General features: G+C 33.6%; 1 protein-coding gene across 9 annotated transcripts in view; it reads right to left on the bottom strand.

Annotated features, from left to right (window-relative positions):
- Window positions 1–26,416, bottom strand: part of LOC139859918 (probable lactoylglutathione lyase, chloroplastic) — a 40,924-nt gene extending 14,508 nt beyond the window's left edge. The window contains exons 1-6 of one of the 9 annotated variants that reach the window (XM_071848717.1): window positions 26,398–26,416; window positions 26,177–26,265; window positions 25,933–25,996; window positions 25,605–25,790; window positions 25,383–25,496; window positions 24,867–24,948 (exon numbers count right to left, since the gene is read on the bottom strand). The gene's annotated coding sequence lies outside the window, so the exon portion shown is untranslated. Of the gene's footprint in view, window positions 1–24,866; window positions 24,949–25,382; window positions 25,497–25,604; window positions 25,791–25,932; window positions 25,997–26,092; window positions 26,353–26,397 lie in introns of those variants that run through there. The other 8 variants (XM_071848701.1, XM_071848711.1, XM_071848714.1 and 5 more) reach the window with 8 other exon arrangements.
- Window positions 26,417–27,094: the final 678 nt, after the last annotated feature.

Genomic DNA, 27,094 nt, shown 5'->3' with positions numbered 1-27,094 from the left:
GTGAGTTACAACTCTGGAATGTTATGCGTGAAGATTGTGATGATGGGATTGAAGGAAGTGTAAGACTTCCTATGTAAGGTGGTCGTGTAGTACCAATGTGCGGTATGAGACCAAATGTGAAGTTTGAGAACCCGGAGTGAGAGAATGAAGTGTCGTTGCGAGTGCTCCCGTAGTGAAAAATCTGGGTTGTCATGAAACCCGGACAGTATAATTGAATGAGAACGAGTTCGATATCGTGGCGAATATCATATTTTCCCTGTCAGGAAACGCAATCGTGAAGATTGTCAGTGGATTATTCCACTTTATGGACGAATGTGAGGCGGAGAGTGTCGATTTTGACTGTCTCACATCGAGACACGCAGATGTTGTTTGTTTGCGAGAGTGTGCTCCCTAGTGATGCGACTGTTAGTTGCATTGAAATGTTGAGACCATCCTTAACGGACGGTCTAGGTAGGAAAGTTCACCCGGCGTGGTGAATATTTTTGTGAGTCGTGTGGCGAATTGCGGAAATTTTGTGATGATGATTCGCCGTTGACGGGATTTTGGTATACGAATAGCTTCTATGCTAGTACTAGGAAGCCGTATTGTATGGTTCAGAGGAGAAACCCTATGACGATGTGTTGATGTTTCGTCTAATTCGTGGTGTATTATTGTCGTCCTGGATTAATCCAGTGACGTATAGTCGTGTGTGGATCGATCGGCGGGAAAGTGGTGCTTCTTAAGTGTTATTGCGGGGTTATTAAAATTTTTTCATTGAAGGAATGATCCGGCTTGAGTTTGGTTCTTGGCCTAAAGAATATTCAGGAATGATCGGTCGAGTAGTACGGTTATGAACCGAATGAGTACGAAATTTTAAGGAAGCATGAATCCTTCTTGATTTGGATTAATGTAAGACTTGGTTCGCGGCGTAGTGAATTTAGAAGATCGCATAGGGCGATATAGTTATGGATGACGCTTGATGCGTGTTGCAGCCGTGAGAACTTGAAGGAAAATGTGGTATTTTTCGTATTTCCTAAATGGAAATTCTGGACGTTGAGTGTATGAGATATCGTTTATTGCGGTAGTGCACGCTAGTGATCATTAGCGTGTGGTGGGATCTTAGAATTCAAGGATGATGTTATGGATGACGGGCTTTGTTGTGTTTTGTAGGAATCGTGAGGTGTGACGACGATGGTTGCCGGTGAATTGTCCTTCTTTTAGGACGATTGTGAAGTACGGTTGTTGTATTATGATGCGTTAGTGCACGAAGCGAGGATTCGGATGAGTTTACTACTTGTGTGACTCCGCGTTGGAAGCGGAAATGTTCGTGGGAGAAGTGCTTAACTTCTAGTGTTTGTGCGGATCACGAGGACGTGATCCAATTTAAGTGGGGGAGAGTTGTAACACCCGTTTTCAGTTACGAGTTATTTCGAACGACATTCGAAATACGAGGCATGTAAGTGTATATTTGGATCCCAAATAAAGTTGGAGTTGATGTTCTAAAACCTTACCATTGGATAGTAAATCTCATTACGTTTCCAACGATATTTGATTCGTCGAAAACGGAGTTACGGTTTGAAAGTTACGACCAAAACAAGTTCAGTTTCAGACTCAGTTCATTGGGACTCCGTCCAGACTTTAGGACGCCGTCCAACAATGAAGGTTAGGACGCCGTCCAAGCTTTTTGGACGCCGTCCAGAAGGCCTGACGGGCCAGCAGCTCTATTTTACTCAAATTAAAAGGGGTATATGGGTCTTTTCACTTGGGGTCGGTTTGGGATCATCAAAAATGATCTAGGACTCCATTTGGAGCTCATTCTCACCCACACAAAACACTCTCATCTTATTTTAGAGAGAGAGGGTTAATTTAGAGTGAGAAAGCTTGGTTTGGTGAAGAAGATGAGCGTTTCGGGTCAAAGCTCGAGAGTTAAAGTTGTTCCTTTCATTCACGGCTACATTTTGGTAGTATTGGTAAGTCTCAACTCCGAATTTCATTGTTAAGATTCTTGTGTACATTTAGGGTTTGAGCTTGTTATTTGTAAAACCCTATTAGATGATGAAGAGGGTTTATGGAAACCCACTATTTTGATATTTTGCGGGTTTTGGGTTATGTTGAGATAAGGAAAACCCTAATAGCTATGATCTAGGGTTTGGCCATGTGAATTGAAGTTGTAAGTGTTAAATTGTGTTGATTAGTCATTAATACACTTGTAAATGATGGAAGAATTGTAAATGGGTCATGTTTGGCTAAAATGGTATGTATAAGTGTTGAAATGGGTCAAATAAGTTAAGGTTGACCTAATTGGGTGAAATGGGTATGAAACACCCTAAGTTTGTGCTAATTGGTGTTAGTAGACTTACATCACTAGTTTTAGTAATTAAAGATGAGTCTTGGCCATTTTATGGGCGGTTTTGGGTATGAGTGAGTATTGTGGTTAATTTCACAAGTTGTGTATTGAATGTGTACTTATGTATTAGGTACCTTGCTCGAAGCATACGGAAGTGCTAAATCACCACCGACGTGATAAGGTGAGTGGAATAATTATATGCGTAGGTATATAATGTATCTATTTGTTGTAGCGTGAAATGTGTAGTGTCGAGGTGTTAAGACACCACGTTTCACGTGAAGAGTGTAGCATCGAGGTGTTAAGATGCCACTCGGGTGTAGCATCGAGGTGTTAAGATGCCACCTAGGAGTGTAGTGTCGAGGTGTTAAGACACCACTCCGTTAAATAATGAGTGTTGCATCGAGGTGTTAAGATGCCACTCGGGGTGATGTGTCGAGGTGTTAAGGTGCCACCCTAGGGGTTAGTGGTGCGAGGTGTTAAGTGCCCTAACGGATGTTATGAACACCGATGGCGTTTTCGCGAGCGCCGTTCCCTTGTACTATTGGTTAACCATGGTTATTTGTGTTGTAGCGTAAGCATATTATATTTGTTCATATTATATATGCTTTTGTTATGCTAGCTTGATTATTGGAGGTTATAGCTTGTAATTGTGATGATAAGCTAATTGTGTAGCTAGCATGTATGCGGTATGTGAGTAAGTGTTTGCAAGTAGGTATATTATATATGTATGTGTATAATTATTGCATTCACTAAGCCTCGGCTTACCCCTCTCGTTGTTTACCTTTTTACAGGTATTGTGTTATTGATGCTAGCTAGTTGTTAGACTAGACGTGCAGGAGCGGTAGGGCTTGATGGGGTAGCTTTCGGATAATTGGACGCGGATGGGGGTTTTAGTAGTCCCCGGGATTATGCTCTTGGTATCGGGTTGGGTTGTAGAGTTCTAATCCGTCTAAAGAGATAAATGGGTCGAAACTGCTACTTTATTTGTAAAACGGGTCATTGTGAGCCCGGGGTTGTAAAGCTTGTTTTTATGGTGGCAATATCTTAGTTTTACTTAATATGTCATATTGTGAAAATGGTTTCGTTGAAAAGTGTCGGGGAGCGAGTTTTTCGCTCGCGTGTAAACAAAAACTGATCAGTACTTTTTAGTTCATTGGGATGCCGTCCCAAATCCTTGGACGCCGTCCCAGTTGTAAAGGCTGGACGCCGTCCCGATTTCTGGACGCCGTCCAGATGGGCAGTCACAGAAATTTTTTTTTTGTGTCGTGTTTTTGGTAAATCAATGTTGGGTTGTTACAACGGGTCTCTACAGCTTCCACATCGAATTTTAGCACTCGGTCATTAGATGCACCATCACTCATGAGTTTCTTGAACAAAGTTGAGCAACTGCGGTACATAAGCAACTGCAAATAAAATAAGTATATATAATAAGTATGCATACAATGATATGGATCAAAAAAAGGAAACACGACAACTGGAAATGATGCTCCTACTACAATCTAAAATACACACATCACCCATCTCTACGATACTTAACTATGTGGCAAAACAAAATATAAAACACTAAACAATCATGCATATAGAAATAGACAGTACGAAACATAAGAACCACTAAAACCGAAGGCAAAGTTTACATAAAAAATGAGGTGATTTGGAAGATGGGTTTTTGCATTCTTGATTTTATTCTACTCATTTTTCCGTCCTTTTCAATTTCTTCAAGACTTTTTGTAACATCCCGAAATTTCGGAGTATTATTGTATTATATTCTTATATATTAATTAATAATGCCGGAGGTGATCGAGATGCTTCGAGATGTTAGAAGTGACTTAAAATATTATTATTTTTAATAATAATAAGTGTTGGTGGTCGTGGGCTAAGCCGAAATGCTTAACGGTTAACTTTTCGATAAGTTGTCATTTTGGAGCTGTTTCGTAAAACGAGCATAACTTGCTCATAATTTCTCGGATTAAGGTGATTCAAAAACCCAGACGTCCGTAATTAAATATGTGACAACTTTCGTGTTTTAAGTTTTTCAAAATTCTGCCCCGATTAGCGGTAAATAGGTCGAAAACGAGTTAAAAACGGGTGTGACAGCTTTGCAAACTTGAGGGACTAAAAGGGGCAAATGCCAAAAACGTTTTTTGGCTCTCAAAATCAGTTCTTGGAGCTCATTTCCAGCTCAAGAACTTCTGGAAAATTCACTCACATTTTAGAGAGAGAGAGAGAGAGGCGATTTTAGAGAGAGAAAGCTAAGAAGATGAAGATGATGTGCTAACTCTTGCTCATTTAGGTGTGTTGTTGTCTTCTTCAAGCTAGAGATTGATCTCTACACCCTTTGTAAGTTCCAAATCCGAATTTAATGATTTTGATTCTTGGTTTAGAAGTGGGTTTGAGGTTGTTAGTGTTCAAAGACCCTAAATTTGGTGATTTTGGGTCTTGATTGTTTAGATTTTGGGGCATGCATACAAAGTGTTTGATGAAATGCCTCAAAGAAGTGTGGATGATGATGTTGATGATTATTGTAGATAAAATGAGTCCTTTTAATGTATATAAACTGATTTTGAACAATTAAAAGTGTTATGGTTTATTATGGGTTGAAATTGGTTGAAGTATGATGAAATCCGTCACCATAAAAAACTGCACGAAACATGATTTTGTGAAGGACATATCTTGCAAACCGTGACTCCGTTTAAGGCGTGTGAGCACTTTTCGGAAAGGTCTTTGAGTGTACTTTTCAATGAAAAAGTTTGTATTTACTGAATTGGGGTTTAAATGGGTCAAAACCTGCTGTCAAAGTGGGCTGTCCAAAGTTGGGTAAATGGTTAAAAAGTCAATAAAGTGTTGTTGTTTGGGATTTTGAACATGATAGTAGTGTCAACCATTTTAGAGTGTTGTTGGGTTCAAAATTACCACATATAGTGGTAATGGGTTGGGTCTTTCGGATCAAGTGCGATAGGCGTTAAATTTGTACTTGTTTGTGTGCGGGTTAGAATTACCACCCGTAGTGGTAATTTAGTGATGTCCATTTAGACACATCACTTAGATGTCTAAATGGGCGAGTGTTAGTGGGCAAGGTGGAAACCCTTGGTTAAGGGTGTTGGTATTAGATTCTCTTTTAGAGAATTGGTTTTTATCTGTTTATATGCCTATGTGTTATATAGGTGATTACTTGCTCGGATGGGATGACGAAGGTTGTACATACATGGCTTGTACTTGTGCGTGCGTCGCTAGGTGAGTGGAATAATTATACGTGTATGTATATAGTGTATTTATTTGTGTGCTATGGTATGAACCAAAGAGCCGGTAGTGCCATAGTATGTGTGAGTGTGCTGTGATGTGAATCAAGGAGCTGGTAGCATCATGGTACGTATGTTGTAGTGTGAACCAAAGAGCCGGTAGCACTATAGCGCGAGTTGTTAGGGTGTGAACCAAAGAGCCGGTAGCACCTTAGCGCGAGTATGACTCAGTGTTATGATGTGAACCAAAGAGCCGGTAGCATCATGACAAATGCGTAGTGGCGTGAACCAAAGAGCCGGTAGCGCCATAGCATGTGACGTATGGTGTGAACCAAAGAGCAGGTAGCACCATAGCGTGGGTATGATTAACCATATTGTGTGTGTTGTTTATTTAGCATTTAATATTGTGATGGAGATATGCTATTGGTTATGCTAGCTTGTGGTATGGGAGATTATTAGCTTTATACTTGCGATGGTATGCTAATTAGATTGCTAGCATGTATGCGGTATTTGTGTAAGTGTTTGCAAGTAAGTAGATTATATATGTATATGTATAATTATTGCATTCACTAAGCTTTATGCTTACCCTCTCGTTGTTTACCTTTTTATAGGTATTGTTGATGCGGAGTTGCCTAGTTGCTAGACTAGGGTTGTTAGACGTTGCTTAAGCTTGGAGGATTAGCTTTTGGATATTCGGACGCGGATTGGGGATTTGGTAGTCCCCGGGATTATGCTCTTGGTATTAGGTTGGGTTATTGAGTATTAACCCGTGTTTTGGGTAATTGGGTCATTATTACAAATGCTTTTGTAATGTGTCATTTGTGTACTAAGAGTTATATTAAGTTGTTAAATGCAACGTTATGATATTATGTTTTTGGTTAAAACAGAGTTGAAAATGTATAATATATCTAAGGGAATTTTTGGTAAACGGGTTCGGGGTCGTTTCAAGTGGTATCAGAGCATAGTCTAAGGGAATTAGGTGACCTTGGAATAGGTTCCTAGTCTTAGACTTATTGACGGTTGTGCGTTATTTGCGGGACTTGTAGGAATACGGGTCGGTTTGAGATTTGTTAGTGCCTTAGAGTAGGTGACTAACCAGGATTTGTGATTGTCCAAAGCGTGATTATGTGGGGCCTTATTTCGTGTGTAAATTAGTGCCTTAGATTGCTAGTGTCTAATGTAAGTAGGTGAACCTGGACGTTGTTTTAGTGATAGTCACCTAGGTTGTAGGTTGACTTGTTGTTGGGGTGTACTTGTGTATATTTATTATTTTATTGTATATATGTGTATATATACATGTATCTATTGGTGCGATGTCCTAGAGACGAATCTATTGGAAAGATTCGAATATTTGGCGGTTTGAGTGATCAAGTTGACGGTAAGGACTTTGGTCATTCGGGTACTAGGAGTTATCGCGTGTTATTTTGTGTAAATGTCGCGTCAGTCCGGGTAAAGTACTTTGCGTGACCATGCGAAAATGGTAAGGTACGCAATTGTAATAGTGACTGATCACCATTATTACAATCGTGTATATTGGCACCAAACATGACATGTCAAGTACCGAACGGACGATTGTAGCATGGTTGGGGTAGTTTCGGGACGATTTAGGACTCGTGTATTGGTTCCTAGATTATGGTGGTTTCGGGTGATGTGCTTGTGTCACATCAGGTTTATCTTTGGTCGAAGTGTGTTACGGTGAATTCGGTTAGTTAAAGTGGGTAGGTGAACTCATGGTATTGACGCGTACGTGGTCACCCTAAGTATTGGGTGTACTGTTGAAATTGATTTTGGTATAATGATTTACCATAACTAGGATGTTGGATGTGAGTGTCTGACGGAGACTTAGATCCCGTGCTGGGATGTAATAGGTCGCTTGGGTGCGTTTTGTGCTGGTACTCGGGTGGGTACGAGGTTAGTGAATCCGGTTGTGATTCAGGGTGTTGGTCGTCTACGACGATGATGTATCGGTATGTGTGCTTGGGTCATTAAACTCGCGGGAGTGAGACCCTTCATGTTGATGCTTTGTGTGGTTGTTTGTGGAAGTAGGGTAAGATCCTTATGGAATCTTCCCCGTATTGATGGTTGTGTCGATATGCGGTAGAGTGTAAGACTTGGTGTTACCAAGCAATCCCTAGTGTGTTGTGAAGGATTTAGCTAAGCTATGTTACATAGCTTAGGAGAGTTCGTTGTGGCATGTGTTCACTGGGGTGATTGGTGAAGCGACCCGTCCTAATCCATCCGGACGAAGTCCATATCGATTATAAACGATTCACAACAGTTGATTTCATCGCGAGGTACTTGACCTCTATATGATAAATTTTACAAACATTGCATTCGTTTTTGAAAAGGCAATCTTTCATTACATCGAAAGTTGACGGCATGCATATCATTTTATAATATATCTAACTATAATTGACTTGATAATAATCTTGATGAACTCAATGACTCGAATGCAACGTCTTTTGAAATATGTCATGAATGACTCCAAGTAATATCTTTAAAATGAGCAATTGCACATCGGAAGACTTCTTTCATACCTGAGAATAAACATGCTTTAAAGTGTCAACCAAAAGGTTGGTGATTTCATTAGTTTAACATAAATAATCATTTCCATCATTTTAATAGACCACAAGAATTTCATTTCCAGTTCTCATAAATATACGTCCCACGTATAGAGACAAAAATCATTCATATGGTGAACACCTGGTAACCGACATTAACAAGATGCATATAAAAATATCCCCTATCATTCCGGAAAATACTTCGGACATGATAAAAACGAATTCGAAGTACTAAAGCATCCGGTACTTTGGATGGGGTTCGTTAGGCCCAATAGATCTATCTTTAGGATTCGCGTCAATTAGGCGTGCACTAATTCTCAAAATTAGTGATGTTCCCTAATTCTTAGGCTACCAAGCAAAAAGGGGCATATTCGGCTTCGATCATTCAACCATATAATGTTTCGATTACTTGTGTCTATTTCGTAAAACATTTATAAAAATTGCGCATGTATTCTAAGCCCAAAATTATAAAGGGTAAAAAGGCAAATGAAACTCACCATAATGTATTTTGTAGTAAAAATACATATGACGATACTGAACAATGCAGGGTTGGCCTCGGATTCACGAACCTATATCATTTGTATATTTATTAAAATGTATAATTGTATTCGAACAAGTTTATATATTATAACTTAAATTATATATTATACTTATTTAGTTTGTGTATATATTCAAAATATTTAATATCTATAAATTTAGTTATATATATATATATATATATATATATATATATATATATATATATATATATATATATATATATATATATATATATATATATATATATATATATATATATGGTTAGTATTATATAAAAATATCCTTAATTTGTTATATACAAGTATTTATATAAGTAATGTTATTATGTTTGATATGTGGTATATAAACTATTAATATAATCATAATATATATGTATTAAGTATATTTTAGGTACAAAATATTTATTTGTAACAAAAATGATAGTTTTGATAATAATGATTTACTAATAATAATAACTTTCTTAATATTGGTAATACTAATAATAATAATAACGATATTGTTAAAAATTGATACTTATGTTAATAATAATAATAGTAAAACTAATAATTACGAAAAAACATATTTATGCTAATATTAGTGAGAATAATAATAACTTGTATTGTTTTTATAATAACAATAATAATAATAATAATCCTAAACATAATCATAATCATAATAATAATAGTAGTACTAAAATGATAAATTAATAATGATAATAACATGGATGATACTTATAGTAATAATAATGATAATTGTTATAACACATATTATGATACTAATAATAATTATTATAATACTTATAATAACAATAATAATAATAATAATTAATAATAATAATAATAATAATAATAATAATAATAATAATAATAATAATAACAATATCAATAACCATAGTAATAACACTAATAACCATAATAATAATACTTGTAATAATAACAATTACTAATGATAAACATAACAATAATAATCATAATAATAATAAAAATGATAATATTAATAATAATAATAATAATAAAAGAAAAAGGGACTACCTTAGAAGAAGCTTTTAAAAAAAATTAATGTCGCGAACCAGACTCGAATCCCCGACCTCTCGCTCACCCGCACCAACACTTTAACCATCCGACCGTTCCAATTTTTCTGAAATTAACTGAACTTTAAATTATATAATCCGTATTAATTTGTTCTAACTTCATCTTCTATCTTCTTCAAATTTAAATCGATCAGGGATTCAACTGCATCGACCAGAGGTATAATTTAAGATGTAAAATTGAGGCATATGTGATTTAAAGTTGTGTTTGTAAATTAAAAGACATCAAAAAAAAAAAAAAAAACAGAAAGCTGTATCCGTCGCAGGTCTTAAAAAAAAAAATATTTGATTTCGAATTCTTTAAAGATTTGGCCAATTGTTACAACATGAATCATGTTTTAAATCATCTATAAAAACTTTATGAGTCGTTAATTTCAACTAAGATAACTTCTAAAACTTCAATTTGATCGAAGAACATAAGTTTGACTCTTTCTTTTTTAAGGTTTGACTCGAAAATTTGAATTCGTTAAAAGGAATTGGAACCTGAGAATTTGAGGAAACATTCACGACGTGATTTGGGACACTTCTGCGTTATTAGATTTTTAAAATGAACTGATTTCGAAATATGAGCAAAAAGGTCATACGAACAGAGATATCGAAATAAATAAATAAAAAATTTGATTCCTCAACTGGTACCTTATAGAACTAGCGGTATTTGAATTTGATGCTGGAAATATTGAATGATTTTTATCAATAAGAGGATCAATCATATACTGCAGGTGTCGGCTAATAATCACGAGCGAAATAGAATGCAGAAGAAAAAAAAATTGACAGTGATATGATATAATTTACGTGTAATAGACTGATTATATAATTAACTTTATTAATAAATGTATTCATAATAATAATACTAATTAATAATTATATTATTAAAATTTGTTAATAATAAAATAAAATACTAATAATAATAATAATAATAATAGAAATAATAATAATCATAATCATAATAATAAAAATGGTAATAATAATAATATTATTATCGATAATAATAATAATACTAATTATATTATTAATAAAGATAATAATATTATAAGTAGTAAAAATATATCAATTTATATATATATATATATATATATATATATATATATATATATATATATATATATATATATATATATATATATATATCCAATTTCATATTTATATGTTATATATTGAAAATAATACTATTAATAATACTGATTTTAATATTAATAATAATATTGACAATAATAGTAAAAGTAATAATAATATTCTTAGTATAACAATTATATTTATTATTTAAATTGAATATATCAATATTACCTATTATTATTTATGTAATGTATTATATATTAAATAATATCAAATATTTCATATGTATATTTCAAATATGCATACAATTAATAATTATGTATATTAATCCTATATATATGTGTATATATTTATATATTTATATATTTCAACTACTTCATATTTAATCATGTTTTAAATATCAAGTTTAAGTTTTCTTTCTAAATCACATACTGGTTTATTAATATATTTAATTCATAATATATAATTATTTACATATATATTTATTTATATATATACATTTCTATTTACGATCAATGGTTCGTGAATCGTCGAGAACAGTCGAAAGGTAATTGATTACATGAACACGGTTCAAAGTTTTTGAAACATCGACATTACAGACTTTGCTTATCGTATCGAAATCAAATAAGATTCAAGTTTAAATTTGGTCGGAAATTCCCGGGTCATCACAGTACCTACCCGTTAAAGAAATTTCGTCCCGAAATTTGAGTGGGGTCGTCATGGCTAACAATAAATATGTTTTCCTGACGAATATGAGCTGATAAAATAGAGTTTTATCATTATTAAATAATACAGATAAAATAATTCGATTATTCCAAGAGCACGAATGAAGCTATCACAAAAGAGTGAAATGAATAAATGAAGTTTCGTTTTAACTTTTGACGTAGTCACGATGGAATTTAGAAAATAAGGTGCGTCTTGACTTTTGACGTCGTCACTGTTAAATTCCGGAATTCAAGGAAATTAAAGAAAATCTTCGAAATCTAAAAAATTTGATTCTTCGGCGAATAAGGAAATTAAGATCTCTATAATTAAATACGGTGATCTGCCTCGATTACTCTGTCTGATATTTCCCTTATAAATTAAACTCTTCCGTTCCATTATTCTCACCATTCCTATACTTTCTTTCTTAGTTCATACATCCAAAAGATTGTGAAAATGCTTAATCCAGTTCTAATCCTTGATATTTTTCTAATTATCATTTCTGTCATCCTTCTTTTCAATCTTCCACCAGAAGAATCTGTTTACTTCTACTATTACCTTGGGGTGATACTATTTTTAATTATACCATGTCTTTATATTGCTATTCGTATTAATATCCACGGTTTGCAACCTCGTGTTGTTATTGGGCTTTATATTTTCACTTATATATCGGAGCTTCATGCTCTTGTTTTTCTCTTCTCGGCTTTAAATCAAGCGAGTAATGGTCCAGAATTCTTAAGTGTGGAATTTCGAATGAACTTAATGTTCTAAACAGGAAAGAACGAAATCGCACGATTTGATTTGTCAAATTACCAGAATCACTAAGAATAGAACTATCAAGAATATATTTTCTTGATATGTTCAGAAGTTAATCAGAATGAAAGAGTTATGTAACATGACACATGATGACGTTATAATCTGTGAATCATCATGTTCCATTTAGAAACTCAGCATGACTTACTGTAATATAATCACGTTGATCAAGTGTCGTTATATTATACTAACTCATGCATCAGTTACCAACATTACTTCAATAACATTCATATTTTAAGCTCGAAAGTTTACAGAATATAGAAACTAACAGTTTCTATATGATGTAATACTGATAGCACGAAGAGATTAATGATTTCAGATAAGAATAGTTATGAAAATATCTTCAGAAATATGGAGGATATTTATAATGAAAGATACGATGATATCTTGGAATTTCTAATATCGAAGGATGGTGAAGAAAATTTGTCCGCAAGAGTTTGGAGTCAGAAGCAAGGTATTCGCTAAAGATTTCATCAGAAACAGAATCATCAGGATTCTTAATGTACAAGTTTAGTTCTTGTGATTTGTTCAGAGACTCCTTCGTAGTTTGCTCAATCAGTTTTTCAGTTTCAAACTTTTTCTAAGCTTTGCCAACATACAATTCTTTATCATCAACTTTTGGCTGTTGAGGTCGTTTACAGTTTTTTTTGTTGCTTCATTCAACATTTTCAAAATTCAGAGCATTAATTTGCAGAATGGGTGCTTTTCAGAATTTCAGAATTGGAATTCGTAAATCCAGGAGATAGAAGTTATATATATATATATATATATATATATATATATATATATATATATATATATATATATATAAATTGTTGTCGTAGAATCGCTGAGAATTTCGATTGATGCCTTCCGGTACTTGGTATGGTAATTATCGTTACAAGATACCGATGAGTTCATGATAAGACTTCAATAGATAAATATATGGAGTTCATGATAAGAATTCAATAGATAAATATATTGATTTGTCGTAGAGATTTGAGCCAAGGAGCAACGAGGTTGCTGGTACGTCTGCTGGTAATATAGTGAAATATAAAAGAATTCTCCGGTATCAAAAGGGTAATCGTATATATCAGGATTATAGTAAGGCTACTTCGAATGAAAAGTCGAAGTTGACTTGCTGGAGCTGTGACAAAATTGGCTACTTTGAAAAGGGATCGCAAAGTTATTTTTTGCTAAATAAATGCCAAAGGATCTGACGCGGCTACGTGTTAAACTTTTTCTCAGTTGTCGAAAGTTTCTCAAGTGCAATACTATATACATAAATCTTTCCTTCCGTAGATGAAGTGCGGTTGGTTCATTCTCTCGACTGAAGTATTGTCAAGAATCATGAAAGGTTTGAACGCATATTGTAATCGTGAAGATACAAATGAGGTTTAAGATGAAATCAAGTGGCAACTTGAAGAATTGTTTAGTTTCATATGTTATAATCAATATTTTAATTCATTTTAATTGTCCAATCTTGGTAGTCCACAGTTAGCAGTCCACAGTCACTAACTCAATAATTCATAAATAGTTTAATATACAATATTCGAATTAATTAATACGTATCGTGACCCGTGTACATGTCTCAGACTCGATCACAACTCAAAGTATATATATTATTATAGAATCAACCTCAACCCTGTATAGAGAACTCGATCATTACTGCATATAGAGTGTCTATGGTTATTCCAAATAATATATATATATATATATATATATATATATATATATATATATATATATATATATATATATATATATATATATATATATATATATATATATATATATATATATATATATATATATATATATGCGTCGATATGATATGTCAAAACCTTGTATACGTGTCCCGATATTTAAAGTGCGTAAAATAAATAACAGAAGTTAAATGACGATAAATTAAAATTGCGAGAATGTAAATTACGAGAATGTAAATTGCGATAATTAAATTGCGATAAATAAAATGTAACCAGTTAGCTAGGAACAGTTAGCTAGGAACAATTAGCGTGAATTCTTAGCAAAATTCTTCTCATAGTTAAATTGTTTGTTTCTAACAAATTTTATTTTGTCCAATGTTTTCTTCATTATGCCACTTGTTGGATTCTGAGAAGTCAAAATCCAAATATAAAATTGAATGAAAATGGTTATTCTGCGGTGAACGGATACGTATATCGGTGGTTGTAAATAGGATAGTAAATGACTGTTGAATCAGATTCGAAGAATGTACCGTGCAACTTATTAATGTGAAATCTAAATATTTCTCGGGTATTACCTACCCGTTAAAATATTTTCACCATTAACAGTTTGTACGAAAGAATTTTTAATTACAATCTTTATGAAAATATATATACATATATATTTTCTTCAGATATAATCACGGATTTAATGAGTTAATGTGATATTAATCTCATTTGATTTATTGTTAGAACAAGAATATAAAATTTCTAAAACATTAGAGATTACATAATCGCCATACTGAACGAAGATAATTGATGTAGAACGATACGTAGAACGATGATTATACTCGAGGTACGGAATGAGATCTCGAGGTACGGAATGAGATGTTGAGGCGTGTGATGTTGAAACTTGGGTTGTTTTGGTGTTCCCGGTGCTGTTGCTGAAGCTGGTAGGTTTTGCACCACGTTTTTCAAATTAATTACTCGAGCGCGAAGTTCGTTGACTTCTTCGATTACTCAGGGATGATTGTCGGTAAGAACGAGCGAATGAATAAGGTTTAGAATTTGAGATAGTATATTCGTGACGAGATATCCTGAAAATAAGGGTGAAAATGGTGTTTCAGACTGATTCGCCGGTAAGTGTTTCAGGATCTTCGCCAAGAGGGCAATTTGGTTGGTGGAAAGGATTGCTTTCTTCGCGTCTCCATTGATTAAGTCGACTACGAACACATCAGATGAATTGGGGATGGCTGATTTGGTTGATTCATTCCGGTCTCACTGCTTTCGAAGTTTGAGTGGATATTCATATAGGAATAGCTGTCGGAATAACTATCGGAATAGCTATCGGAATCTGAGGACTCGAACTGGTTGAGGGATTCCTCTCGTACGATCAGATGAATGATTTTTGATAAGAAATAGATTATAGAATGTAGATTAGTACCCTGCAATACATAATTTACATATGCATATATAATACTAAAATCCCATAAGTTACGGAGGAATCTACGGAAGCTGTCAGACAAAGGTAACAATAACAGATACGCTAAGATATGAATTAGCAGATACGCTGAGATATGAATTTGTCTATACACTATTCATGCAATCAATGCAGCAAGACGTGTCTAGACTAAGAATGATAAGCTGGTATTTTCCTAAGGATGATAAGTAGGTAATTTTCGACACAAAATGATAAGCAAAACTTTTGACATGTAGATACGGTCGAAGTCCAGACTCACTAATGCATCCTAACGACTTATCAGTTAGACACACTAATGCAGACCTGGTTCGCTAAGACCACCGCTCTGATACCAACTGAAGCGACCCATCCTAATCCATCCGGACGAAGTTCATATCGATTATAAACGATTCACAACAGTTGATTTCATCGCGAGGTACTTGACCTCTATATGATACATTTTACAAACATTGCATTCGTTTTTGAAAAGACAATCTTTCATTACATCGAAAGTTGACGGCATGCATATCATTTTATAATATATCTAACTATAATTGACTTGATAATAATCTTGATGAACTCAATGACTCGAATGCAACGTCTTTTGAAATATGTCATGAACGACTCCAAGTAATATCTTTAAAATGAGCAATTGCACAGCGGAAGACTTCTTTCATACCTGAGAATAAACATGCTTTAAAGTGTCAACCAAAAGGTTGGTGTGTTCATTAGTTTAACATAAATAATCATTTCTATCATTTTAATAGACCGCAAGAATTTCATTTTCAGTTCTCATAAATATACGTCTCATGCATAGAGACAAAAATCATTCATATGGTGAACACCTGGTAACCGACATTAACAAGATGCATATAAGAATATCCCCTATCATTCCGGGAAATCCTTCGGACATGATAAAAACGAATTCGAAGTACTAAAGCATCCGGTACTTTGGATGGGGTTCGTTAGGCCCAAAAGATCTATCTTTAAGATTCGCGTCAATTAGGCGTGCACTAATTCTCAAAATTAGTGATGTTCCCTAATTCTTAGGCTACCAAGCAAAAAGGGGCATATTCGGCTTATATCATTCAACCATATAATGTAGTTTCGATTACTTGTGTCTATTTCGTAAAACATTTATAAAAATTGCGCATGTATTCTCAGCCCAAAAATATAAAGGGTAAAAAGGTAAATGAAACTCACCATAATGTATTTTGTAGTAAAAATACATATGACGATACTGAACAATGCAGGGTTGGCCTCGGATTCTCGAACCTATATCATTTGTATATTTATTAAAATGTATAATTGTATTCGAACAAGTTTATATATTATAACTTAAATTATATATTATACTTATTTAGTTTGTGTATATATTCAAAATATTTAATATATATATATATACATATATATATATATATATATATATATATATATATATATATATATATATATATATATATATATATATATATGGTTAGTATTATATAAAAATATCCTTAATTTGTTATATACAAGTATTTATATAAGTAATGTTATTATGTTTGATATGTGGTATATAAACTATTAATATAATCATAATATATATGTATTACGTATATTTTAGGTACAAAATATTTATTTGTAACAAAAAATGATAGTTTTAATAATAATGATTTACTAATAATAATAACTTTCTTAATATTGGTAATACTAATAATAATAACGATATTGTTAAAGATTGATACTTATGTTAATAATAATAATAGTAAAACTAATAATTACGAAAAAAGATATTTATGCTAATATTAGTGAGAATAATAATAACTTGTATTGTTTTTATAATAACAATAATAATAATCCTAAACATAATCATAATCATAATAATAATAGTAGTACTAAAATGATAAATTAATAATGATAATAACATGGATGATACTTATAGTAATAATAATGATAATGATAATTGTTATAACACATATTATGATACTAATAATAATTATTATAATGCTTATAATAACAATAATAATAATAATAATAATAATAATAATATAATAATAATAATAATAATAATAATAATAATAATAATAATAATAACCATAGTAATAACACTAATAACCATAATAATAATACTTGTAATAATAACAATTACTAATGATAAACATAACAATAATAATCATAATAATAATAAAAATGATAATATTAATAATAATAATAATAAAAGAAAAAGGGACTACCTTAGAATAAGCTTTTAAAAAAAATTAATGTCGCGAACCAGACTCGAACCCCCGACCTCTCGCTCACCCGCACCAACACTTTAACCATCCGACCGTTCCAATTTTTCTGAAATTAACTGAACTTTAAATTATATAATCCGTATTAATTTGTCCTAACTTCATCTTCTATCTTCTTCAAATTTAAATCGATCAGGGATTCAACTGCATCGACCAGAGGTATAATTTAAGATGTAAAATTGAGGCATATGTGATTTAAAGTTGTGTTTGTAAATTAAAAGACATCAAAAAAAAAAAAACAGAAAGCTGTGTCCGTCGCAGGTCTTCAAAAAAAAAAAATATTTGATTTCGAATTCTTTAAAGATTTGGCCAATTGTTACAACATGAATCATGTTTTAAATCATCTATAAAAACTTTATGAGTCGTTAATTTCAACTAAGATAACTTCTAAAACTTCAATTTGATCGAAGAACATAAATTTGACCTTTTCTTTTTTAAGGTTTGACTCGAAAATTTGAATTCGTTAAAAGGAATTGGAACCTGAGAATTTGAGGGAACATTCACGACGTGATTTGGGACACTTCTGCATTATTAGATTTTTAAAATGAATCCGATTTCGAAATATGAGCAAAAAGGTCATGCGAACAGAGATATCGAAATAAATAAATAAAAATTTGATTCCTCAACTGGTACCTTATAGAACTAGCGGTATTTGAATGTGATGCTGGAAATATTGAATGATTTTTATCAATAAGAGGATCAATCATATACTGCAGGTGTCGGCTAATAATCACGAGCGAAATAGAATGCAGAAAAAAATATATATAAAATTTGACAGTGATATGATATAATTTACGTGTAATAGACTGATTATATAATTAACTTTATTAATAAATGTATTCATAATAATAATACTAATTAATAATTATATTATTAAAATTTGTTAATAATAAAATAAAATACTAATAATAATAATAATAATAATAATAATAGAAATAATAATAATCATAATAATAATAATAATAACTAACCATAATAATAATAATAAAAATGGTAATAATAATATTATTATCGATAATAATAATAATACTAATTATATTATTAATAAAGATAATAATATTATAAGTAGTAATAATATATCAATTTATATATATATATATATATATATATATATATATATATATATATATATATATATATATATATATATATATATATATATATATATATAAATTGATATATTATTACTACTTATAATATTATTATCAATTTTATATTTATATGTTATATATTGAAAATAATACTATTAATAATACTGATTTTAATATTAATAATAATATTGACAATAATAGTAAAAGTAATAATAATATTCTTAGTATAACAATTATATTTATTATTAAATTTAAATTGAATATATCAATATTACCTATTATTATTTATGTAATCTATTATATATTAAATAATATCAAATATTTCATATGTATATTTCAAATATGCATACAATTAATAATTATGTATATTAATCCTATATATATGTGTATATATTTATATATTTATATATTTCAACTACTTCATATTTAATCATGTTTTAAATATCAAGTTTAAGTTTTCTTTCTAAATCACATACTGGTTTATTAATATATTTAATTCATAATATATAATTATTTACATATATATTTATTTATATATACATTTCTATTTACGATCGATGGTTCGTGAATCGTCGAGAACAGTCGAAAGGTAATTGATTACATGAACACAGTTCAAAGTTTTTGAAACATCGACATTACAGACTTTGCTTATCGTATCGAAATCAAATAAGATTCAAGTTTAAATTTGGTCGAAAATTCCCGGGTCATCACAATTGGTGGTCTAGTGAATCGTAAGGTTCATCGGGTATGTATGACCTCGGGTGAAACAGTAGCGTGCTGGACAAAGTCAGGTGTGTGGAACCCTAAGGACCGAGATGTAAACTTCGGTATAAGGTAATGGGAGTTTGATGACACTGCGTCAGGTGCCTCTTTTATACCTGCTAGTGTGATGTGTGACTCCGATGTTGGTGTAAACATGGTGTACCTAGGGTATGATCGAGAGACCCTTTGGTGCAATGGTGATGGCCATGGAAATTGTTTGGCGATTGGGATTCACTAATTACAAAAGCCGATGTTAGAGAGATGGTTACAGTGCGTGCTTCACATGAAGTGAAGTAGGGCAGATGAACAATGTAGTCATTTGCTATGTACAACTCGAGGGGGGTGATGAGTTGCGTGTGTTGATGAGCTCGCGAGACGGGTGTTTCTTATTGCTCTTAAGAGCTCGGTGGGTTGTAATGATTGGCAAGGAGACTATAGACATAACTGTCTACTAGGTTGCGACTGATGATGACACGTTGTTTAGTGCGGGCGACTGTTTTGTTGTGTCGGAGTGGTCACTCTTCTCCATGAGAGTGAGCAAGAGCCCGATAGTGATCAGCTGATGATTAGGTGGAAGTTCGAGTGAGATCGACTAATTGGTAGGACTGATGGAGCGTGATGGCTTATGCCTAGGCTTGGAGATGTGCGTAGAAATTTTGTGAGAGTCTTCCTGAGGGAGACGGGTGTGACTCGCGTTAGTAAAGGTGTGATGTCATTGTAAGTATGACGTCCTGGATGTTTGCGTTAGATGAATGCAGGGGTTTGAAATTGATTCTTGGAATTTCGGTGTTCATATGACCAGTGATGATGATGGTCATGTATGTTGGTGAACGATAAGTTCACGAGACGTTACCATCTTCGTGATTGAAGTGTGAAGTTAAATCCTAAGTGGGGGAGTTCTATTATTCCATGAGGAAGTTTTGGTAGTATTTTATGGCCAGAAGTGTCGGACGGTAACGTTATGGACCTCAATAAGGATGCGAATTCCTAACGAGGTTGAGCGATGTGCTGATGGTATGGGACTCAAGGTCGGGCGTTACGAACGCCTAGTCATGATTCGAAGAGATTGTGCGCGGGATTTTCGTAATGATGGTTGTGTGGGGCTTAGGTCCTCATAAAAAAGGGGGATCGGGAATCGCCAAATGGTAGTGCGAGGCCCATTGTGATTCCTTAGAGTCCTGAAGTAGGGGTGAGGGTATACCCCAAAGGGTGTATCCGTAGCGTAAATTCGGAAAGTTGTGAATATCAGATGGTGTCGGTAAGCAATTCTGAGTTTCGTGTCGAGGAGATTGAATCGTTTTCCCTGTTTTGGGAAGCGTGTTCGTGGAAGTCGCTAGTGGATTATTCCGTTTTGCGAGTGATCGTGGGTGTATTGTGTCGGTTCCAAGTGTTTCACTTAGAAGCGCTCGGTTGCGACTTAACGTTCGAGGGTGTGTCACCTTGATTTGTGAGATTTTGGTGTGTTGTGATGTCAAGACCTTCCTTAACGGGCGGTCAATGCGAGAGGCTCGTCCGGTGTTGGTGAGCGTGTTGCGGGTTGTGCGATGGTTGACGGGGAGAGATCTTTTGGTGATGGCTTGTTAGTACACGAATAGTATCCATACTAGTGCTAGAAAGCCGTTGTTCATTGGAATTTGATGGGGATCGAGAAGAAACCATGTGTAATAGGGTGGTGAACTATTGAACGTATTGCTTAATGACGTTTCCCTGAATTAATTCAAGGACGAGCAATTGACGTGTGTAGGTCGAAGTGACTTCTACTGCCCTGAGAAGGTTAGCAATGGTGGTACCTGAGATTTCGCCTTGAAACAAATTGGTTTGAGTGTGGGTTGTGAATGTGTGAATTTTACTGATGAGTAGCGCGGATCACGGGGACGTGATCAGTTATAAGTGGGGGAGAGTTGTAACATCCCGAAATTTCGGAGTATTATTGTATTATATTCTTATATATTAATTAATAATGCCGGAGGTGATCGAGATGCTTCGAGATGTTAGAAGTGACTTAAAATATTATTATTTTTAATAATAATAAGTGTTGGTGGTCGTGGGCTAAAAATATTAAGCCGAAATGCTTAACGGTTAACTTTTCGATAAGTTGTCATTTTGGAGCTGTTTCGTAAAACGAGCATAACTTGCTCATAATTTCTCGGATTAAGGTGATTCAAAAACCCAGACGTCCGTAATTAAATATGTGACAACTTTCGTGTTTTAAATTTTTCAAAATTCTGCCCCGATTAGCGGTAAATAGGCCGAAAACGAGTTAAAAATGGGTGTGACAGCTTTGCAAACTTGAGGGACTAAAAGGGGCAAATGCCAAAAACGTTTTTTGGCTCTCAAAATCAGTTCTTGGAGCTCATTTCCAGCTCAAGAACTTCTGGAAAATTCACTCACATTTTAGAGAGAGAGAGAGAGAGGCTATTTTAGAGAGAGAAAGCTAAGAAGATGAAGATGATGTGCTAACTCTTGCTCATTTAGGTGTGTTGTTGTCTTCTTCAAGCTAGAGATTGATCTCTACACCCTTTGTAAGTTCCAAATCCGAATTTAATGATTTTGATTCTTGGTTTAGAAGTGGGTTTGGGGTTGTTAGTATTCAAAGACCCTAAATTTGGTGATTTTGGGTCTTGATTGTTTAGATTTTGGGGCATGCATACAAAGTGTTTGATGAAATGCCTCAAAGAAGTGTGGATGATGATGTTGATGATTATTGTAGATAAAATGAGTCCTTTAATGTATATAAACTGATTTTGAACAATTAAAAGTGTTATGGTTTATTATGGATTGAAATTGGTTGAAGTATGATGAAATCCGTCACCATAAAAAACTGCACGAAACATGATTTTGTGAAGGACATATCTTGCAAACCGTGACTCCGTTTAAGGCGTGTGAGCACTTTTCGGAAAGGTCTTTGAGTGTACTTTTCAATGAAAAAGTTTGTATTTACTGAATTGGGGTTTAAAAGGGTCAAAACCTGCTGTCAAAGTGGGCTGTCCAAAGTTGGGTAAATGGTTAAAAAGTCAATAAAGTGTTGTTGTTTGGGATTTTGAACATGATAGTAGTGTCAACCATTTTAGAGTGTTGTTGGGTTCAAAATTACCACATATAGTGGTAATGGGTTAGGTCTTTCGGATCAAGTGCGATAGGCGTTAAATTTGTACTTGTTTGTGTGCGGGTTAGAATTAACACCCGTAGTGGTAATTTAGTGATGTCCATTTAGATGTCTAAATGGGCGAGTGTTAGTGGGCAAGGTGGAAACCCTTGGTTAAGGGTGTTTGTATTAGATTCTCTTTTAGAGAATTGGTTTTTATCTGTTTATGTGCCTATGTGTTATATAGGTGATTACGTGCTCGGATGGGATGACGAAGGTTGTACATACATGGCTTGTACTTGTGCGTGCGTCGCTAGGTGAGTGGAATAATTATACGTGTATGTATATAGTGTATTTATTTGTGTGCTATGGTATGAACCAAAGAGCCGATAGTGCCATAGTATGTGTGAGTGTGTTGTGATGTGAACCAAGGAGCCGGTAGCATCATGGTACGTATGTTGTAGTGTGAACCAAAGAGCCGGTAGCACTATAGCGCGAGTTGTTAGGGGGTGAACCAAAGAGCCGGTAGACTCAGTGTTATGATGTGAACCAAAGAGCCGGTAGCATCATGACAAATGCGTAGTGGCGTGAACCAAAGAGCCGGTAGCGCCGTAGCATGTGACGTATGGTGTGAACCAAAGAGCAGGTAGCACCATAGCGTGGGTATGATTAACCATATTGTGTGTGTTGTTTATTTAGCATTTAATATTGTGATGGATATATGCTATTGGTTATGCTAGCTTGTGGTATGGGAGATTATTAGCTTTATACTTGCGATGGTATGCTAATTAGATTGCTAGCATGTATGCGGTATTTGTGTAAGTGTTTGCAAGTAAGTAGATTATATATGTATATGTATAATTATTGCATTCACTAAGCTTTATTCTTACCCTCTCGTCGTTTACCTTTTTATAGGTATTGTTGATGCGGAGTTGCCTAGTTGCTAGACTATGGTTGTTAGACGTTGCTTAAGCTTGGAGGATTAGCTTTTGGATATTCGGACGCGGATTGGGAATTTGGTAGTCCCCGGGATTATGCTCTTGGTATTGGGTTGGGTTATTGAGTATTAACCCGTGTTTTGGGTAATTGGGTCGTTATTACAAATGCTTTTGTAATGTGTCATTTGTGTACTAAGAGTTATATTAAGTTGTTAAATGCAACGTTATGATATTATGTTTTTGGTTAAAACAGAGTTGGAAATGTATTGTATTAATGGGACCTAACTTTAAAAAAAAAAAAATGTGCTTCGTTTTTGGTAAACGGGTTCGGGGTCGTTTCACTTTTTATAGATCCACTGCCTATTACCACAACTTGATGTCTTGTCATATTTGTCATAAACTTCTCAACTCCTGCATAATATTTCTATTTCGGGAAATTGTTCAAAATACACTTTTTTTTTAGACTTCAAACAAAATACACTTCTTTTTTTAAAATTGTCTTTTTACACCATTCGGTAGACGGGATTCCGTCTACCACCTTTATCTGTCGTCTACTACCATTTTTACAAAGTAGTCGACGGTGAGATAAAGGTGGTAGACAGAATTCCCGTCTACTGGCAGGGTTAGTAGACAGCGAGAACAAAGCAGTAGACAGACATTTACAAAGTAGTCGACCGTCTACTGCCTTGTTGTTGCTGTCTACTGCCTTGTTAGTGTCTACAAGGCAGCAGACAGCAACAACAAGGCAGTAGACAGCAATAACAAGGTAGTAGACGGTTGACTACTTTGTAAATTCTGTCTACCACCTTTATCTCACCGTCGACTACTTTGTAAAAATGGTAGTAGACGACAGATAAAGGTGGTACTGCCTTGTTGTTGCTGTCTACTGCCTTGTTGTTGCTGTCTACTGCCTTGTAGACACTAACAAGGCAGTAGACAGCAACAACAAGGCAGTAGACGGTCGACTACTTTGTAAATGTCTGTCTACTGCTTTGTTCTCGCTGTCTACTAACCCTGCCAGTAGACGGGAATTCGTCTACCACCTATATCTCACCGTCGACTACTTTGTAAAAATGGTAGTAGACGACAGATAAAGGTGGTAGACGGAATCCCGTCTACCGAATGGTGTAAAAAGACAATTTTTTAAAAAAAAGGTGTATTTTGATCAATTTCCCTTCTATTTCATATTTCATTATATTGGAAGTGTTCCTATAACTAAATTTTGATTTCCACATCAATTAAGTGGACAAACTGGGCCCAAAAATTTAAGTAGAAAATACCCATAATGAAATGACCAAACCTTTAATATTTGAAATTGTTTCTGCAACCACCTCTTCACATCTATCCCAATACAGTGAGACGTTGTATTCTGCTACTACTACCTAGTAAAAGCAACCATGAAAGGAAAAAAACAATGATAAAATGTGTTACGTTGTCGAAAGTAACACATGAACAACAAATAAGTAATCCTACAAAAAAAGGAGTAAAACCCTGAAATTTGATGAACAGACAACCTTAAAACCGACAGATATATGTGAATATTTGAAAATCAAATCTGCAAACGACGAAAACCTTCAACTAATAGAAAAACATAAAGCCAATCTGGAATATCATCAACAAACATAACAGTGAAAAAACCGAAATAAAAAGGAATGAAGAATATTTCATTACTCATTTATTTAATTATACTCAAAAGTTCTACACATAATTTCAATTTATAAATTCAAATGAGCAGTTTTACACATAATTTCATATTAAAAATTCTAGTTGTAACAAAATAATGAATGAAAAATGATGCATTTATTGTATCACTTACTTCAAATCAATCGAATGGTTAGAGCATATCCATAATTTGCCCCATCAGAGCTGAAAAAACCTATCACCGTCGTTCCCATCGCCACCGAATCGGATGCCATTTAGCATATCACACCTGAAAACAAACAACCAGTACAAATGGCATATCACAATCAAAAACCCTAAGAAAGCAAAATACAGAAAATAAAGAGACCAAAAACGATAAAATAGAAATCGTAATTACCCGTCCATGAAAGTGCAAAACTGTTGGTCAAAATGCTCTAAATTGATAAACAACAACTAACCATAGCAGATAACATCAGACTTTTAGAAAAAAGAGGTTCAAAATCAAAAGATTCAAACAATAAATAAACCCCAACTCATTTAAAACTTAAAAGTATGGTTGATCTGATCCAACAATACTGACATCCTATAATTAATAAACAATATACCAAAAAGTTACGTAGTTAATTAAGTAGCTTTAATTATTTTCATACAGATCATTAACTGATTATTCAACTAATATATCCATTAATATTAGAATTAATGATAAAGCGAATTTAATAAATTACCTTTGAAAATATGAGGTCAAGAAGCTCAGGGACAGCTTTCGATTTGAAACTCTGTGATTGGTACCTGCAAAAAATCAAAATTATACGGAGTAAATAAATAGATAGATTGATAGATACAAAAAAAAACTTAATAATAGTAATAAAAAAATTAAAGCTTAACTGATAAACTGGAAATGATTAAAGCAAAAAATAACGGAAAGGGCTATCAGGCTCGTTAAAGATAGAATTGAATAAACTGAGTAACCTAGGTTTAGGGCAAACCATAGGCTCGATGGAATTTTCGAATGATAATGAATTGTACTGCTGATCTCGAGCCTTGAATCTGATATCCTTCTACAAAAATTTAATCCAAGCAAAAACACACATGTTAATAATTTTTTGATTAATACAAAAATACAGTACTATGGGATACACAATTCATTGACGACAGCTGAATAGCATGTAAATGTGAAAATATACTCCTACCAAAAAATGTACGGAGTACATAATTTTAAACACGATGAAAACATTATATTAATTAATTAAGTTAATTATTTACCAATTTATAAGTGTTGGAAATATGTTCTCGGGTTGGTTACGGTTCAACCGTGATTTGACCGTGGTACATATACTCCGAAGGTATGCCCATGACATTAAATAATATAAAGTCCATTTATCCTATTCGGTCACACACAAAGGCCAATCGTAAATTGTTTGATACACCTTCTAATCGGGAATTAATTTATTAATCAATTGTTATTGGTTTAATAAATAAATATTATTTTAGAAATGGCAAGAAACATTATATCTTTTGATGCTTTATTTAATGATGGTTTTAATTTTAGTTTTGATAATGGATCAATACTTGTTCACAAAAATGGGATGTTTTATTTCAAGGCTAGTCCTTGTAAAGGCATCTTAGAAACCACAGCAAAGCTAAATGATAGTTCAATCTATAATGTTGATTCATCCAAAGATGGTTTGGATAAAACGTATCTATGGCATTGTCGTTTAGGCCACATAAACAAGAAACGCATAGCCAAACTCCAGTCAGATGGAATTCTAGAATCATTTGATATAATATCATATGATGAATGCGAATCTTGCTTATCAGGAAAAATGACAAAGGCACCTTTCACAGGAAACTGTGAACGGGCTAAGGATCTGTTAGGATTGGTACACA

This window comes from Rutidosis leptorrhynchoides, chromosome 1 (genome assembly GCF_046630445.1).
Source record: "Rutidosis leptorrhynchoides isolate AG116_Rl617_1_P2 chromosome 1, CSIRO_AGI_Rlap_v1, whole genome shotgun sequence".
NCBI classification, from domain to species: Eukaryota; Viridiplantae; Streptophyta; class Magnoliopsida; order Asterales; family Asteraceae; genus Rutidosis; species Rutidosis leptorrhynchoides.
Note: the sequence above shows the minus strand (reverse complement) of the source record. Positions and strands in the feature narration are given on the sequence as shown.